Genomic DNA, 3,888 nt, shown 5'->3' on the forward strand with positions numbered 1-3,888 from the left:
TCCCGTCAGAACCGGGGTACGGTGATGAACTCCTCGAGGTTGTCAGGCTGGTGCTTGTGCCAGGCGGCCAGGTCGGCGCCTGGGCTAGGTTGTCAGGTTGGCGCCTATGTCAGTCGGCGGGTCGGTGTCCGGGACAGGTTGCCAGGCCGGCGCTTGTGTCTGTCGGGGGGTCGGTGTCCAGGCCAGGTTGTTAGGTCGGCACCTGTGTCAGTCGACGGGTCGGTGTCCGGGCCAGGTTGCCAGGTCGGCGGGTCGGTGTCCGAGCCAAGTTGCTAGGCCGGCGCCTGTGTCCGGGTCAGGTTGTCAGGTAAGCGCCTGTGTCCGGATCTGGTTGTTAGGTCGGCGCCTGTGTCCGGGTCAGGTTGTCAAGTCGGCGCCTGTGTCCGGGTCAGGTTGTCAGGTCGGCGCCTGTGTCCGGGCCAGATTGCCAGGTCGGCGCCTGTGTCCGGGCCAGGTTGCCAGGTCGGCGCCTGTGGCAGGCTGATCCGGCCAGGCCACGCGCAGGTCGCGCGCAGGCCGCGCGGGCCGCTCCAGGCCGCGTGCAGGTTGTCCGTGGGCCACGTGCAGGTCGCCCGTGGGCCGCGTGCAGGTCGCGCCAGGCCAGCCAAACTGGTGCCCGGGGGGGACACCAACTTGGTAAGTTGTTGCCTGGGTGCTTGCCTAGTTGTCACGAGGTGCCACGTGTCGCAATTTCACTGGAGGGCCAAATCTGCCTTCATCAATAGTCATGAATCAAATATGTATTTTATTCATTTACATAAATGTCATAATGTACACTATGCTGATTGAAGCTAAAGGCATACACTGTCTAACGGTTCCGCGCCTCAAAGACCATCAAATCCTTTGCCTCCACTTTGTATTTGGCCACAATCTTCCGTGGCGACCACACTCCTCCATGAGAGCTTCCAGCTTCTCAGTAGCCTTCGAGAGATTGGCATTGACCACTTTAAGACGAAGGTGCACATCCTTCAACAACTGACCAAAAATCGATCTTGATCCTTTGATACTGGCCTTCCAGAATGCATGGGCCAATAGGATGACTCATTCCTCAATCTGTTCCATTTGAAAGCCTATAACAAAGAAGGACTCGTAGGTTTTCAACCATCGAGCAAACTCTAACCATAAGAGCTCGTTGCTAGGCTGGTTCATGATGCAGTCCATCATTGTACAAACAGTGTTCAGAGCCGGCCCCACAACCACCGAAGGAAGGACTGCAATGGGCAACCGACCACTACGGATAATGATGGATGCAAATTTCGCCACCGAATGTGATACTGGGTACTTGTCATATGTACGAGGACCCTAGATGCAGACGAGATCTAGTCTCATATCCTAGAGGAGTGATGTCATTCTTGGCAAGGTACTCCTTCAACTCCCCCAGGACCAATGTGAGTTGCTCATTGTAAGACAGTGCCTCGGACGGTGAACTTCTAGTTGGACCTCCGGGCTAATGGGAACGTCGGCCTCAATAGAATCGGCAGTCATAACCCCTTCATCACAATGAACTTCTGGTACTATTGTCTAAGGTCATGCCTCGGTCAGCGTCACAGCCGTAATAGGCTCTTGTACCTCAGTGGCAGTCCCCTGCAATCCTAAAACTGGCGTTTCAGGTGCATCATTGGTCAATAGGCCTTCTGGATAGTATCTGCCTCAGGAACCGGTTTAGTACACACCTCCTTTTGTGTCTCCGCAGGGTTTTCCCCTTCTTGAGAAACATCAATTGGAGCATCGCCACCGAAGCCAGTACTTTCAACAGCCTCCCGACTGTGACTGGGGGGCTGCGATGACTGCAATTCTCACACCATTCGCCTGATAACCAACGCGACTAGCATGGTAGAGGGGTCTACATCAAAAGGGATTTGCGATGAGATAAATTGTGAGTTGTTAGTACAAACACATTAATCGCAACGCAAAACTGAAAACAAATAACGAAGTTTACGTATGTACCTTTTTACCCACAGCGTCCTCACAAGACTCCCGGGGCCTCTACACCAGGCAAAACTTCTGCTTCAACACGCTTTAGGACAAAAGACTATAAGCATTTTAGCAACAGGAACAAAATTTTTTCTTTATAATCGCAAATAACATATAATATAATTACATTGGTGTATGGATTTTTACCAAGTCAACCTTTTCAGGCTCAATTCTCTGAGGGCGGGGAGCCATCTTCTTCACACGTCTGTCCGAGACACAGACGGAAGTGACCTTCTCAGTAGGTATAACCACTGCTGATTGCACAGATTGTGTGTCAGGCGCGTCATTCATCTTAGGTGTCGGGGCAACAGTCTCGTGCCTGGCTTCTACCTGGCATTGCGGTGGCGAGCGCCTATGTTGACATTCTTCAGCTCACGAAGGAAGCCACGTCTGAGGTAGGGGCTCGTGGCACAATCGGCATAGGGAGCTCGGGTATGCGATACACCCTCACTGTCCGGGGCCTCCTCACCACAGGAGGGCAGCTGTTGTTACCTTTCTCAATAACGGGGCGTTTCCCCTCATGTTTAGTGCCCGTCACCCATGGCAAGCCTGCGGGTGAGTCCAAAAGACGTCTTCCCGCGAGAACCACAAAAACTGAGAACCCATGTCATCATAGCCAAACTGTCGGAGCACCCCGTCCGGACGATAGATAGCCAATTGAGATTCCCTAGAGCGATCAAGGTATGCGATGACACCTGGCCAGAGTATCATTCGCACCACAGCTGCAACAAGATGCTTGATTTCAACGATGCACTGTTGGTCGCCATCTTCAGGGACTAGGGTGTCGATGCAGAATGGCATTGAGTGGCGCACAACCCGGGTATACGGCCTCCATAGATATCCCTCAAGGGAAGCCAGATTATATCTGTTGGCTTGGAGTCAGCGCTTTCCTCTGCAAACATCAATCACATGTTATTTAGTCTCGTCCCCTACCATAGTTGCGATGGAAACGCGAACCGGGTAGAGTGGACGAGGTATGACGCTGAGGTCAAAACGCTCACACAATAACATCATTTGTTGATCCGCATTTGTTGCGAAAGGTGCACAGATGTAGCTGATCCGCCTCTTGCAACTCGGATCCATCATTTGTTGGACCGTGTCATCCATTTACTCGTATAGATAGCCGAAAAACATGAAGAACAAGGGGAGCTGGTGACCGCTGGCTACGATAACTGCAAGTGGAACCAAAACCGTGCGCAACCCATAATCCGGCAACCCCGAGAAGAGGGAACGGGAGGCAACATACAGAATGAAAGCGGCGAGGTGGCATTAGCTATCTGCCCCTCGCACCATTACATCCCTCTTACTGTGGGACTCGAACCAGTATTCCAACCACACCTCCAATGGCATCTTACCCCGAGTAGTCGATTGATCTACTTGGGCAATGCCAGTAAGGCGACGACATCCTCAACGGTGACAATGAATTCACCGAACGCAGCCACGAATGTGTGGGCACAGCAGCACGAGTGCTCCAAAAGGGGCTTCATGTACTTTACCCCCTCCCTACCGGGAAGACCCGTGTAGCAGTCCATGACCCAGCATCGAAGGCCAAAATCCCCTTCCTCCATCGGCCATTATGGTCGATTCACGCTCTGACAGCATTTCCGTTGTGTCAACTTCTTTGATGAAGTCGACAAAGGAACACTCAAACTTCTTCTGGGGAGGAGCCATGATCGATAGACGAAAACTCGGTTAAGAAACAAGAAAAGGAATGGAAGAAAAGTTGTGAGATAGGTAGAGAAGTCACATAAAGCAAATTAAGTGACAGTGACAAAAAGATGAAGTAGAGTAAAAAACGGCCTGTTATCTTTTTTTAGACAATTCTCACGTGTCGGGAATGACAAACAGCACCGGGAAGATGAACAAGCATGATTAGATGCCTTCATCTAACACTTAATGAGAAAGCAAGAACAA

At 51.6% G+C, this 3,888-nt stretch overlaps 1 long non-coding RNA gene across 2 annotated transcripts; it reads right to left on the minus strand.

Moving 5' to 3' along the window:
• Positions 1 to 717: 717 nt before the first annotated feature.
• On the minus strand, positions 718 to 3,640 carry LOC148801325 (uncharacterized). 2 transcript variants are annotated; one of them, XR_016084266.1, is made up of 3 exons: positions 2,122 to 3,640; positions 1,948 to 2,017; positions 718 to 1,843 (listed from the first exon to the last, which is right to left on the minus strand). It is a non-coding gene; the product is annotated as an uncharacterized LOC148801325 (long non-coding RNA). The 2 variants fall into 2 exon arrangements; XR_016084265.1 differs by having other exon boundaries at positions 1,948 to 2,032.
• Positions 3,641 to 3,888: the final 248 nt, after the last annotated feature.

The sequence above is a fragment of the Nelumbo nucifera genome, chromosome 3 (genome assembly GCF_055504915.1).
Source record: "Nelumbo nucifera cultivar China Antique chromosome 3, China Antique-T2T, whole genome shotgun sequence".
In the NCBI taxonomy this organism is placed as follows: Eukaryota; Viridiplantae; Streptophyta; class Magnoliopsida; order Proteales; family Nelumbonaceae; genus Nelumbo; species Nelumbo nucifera.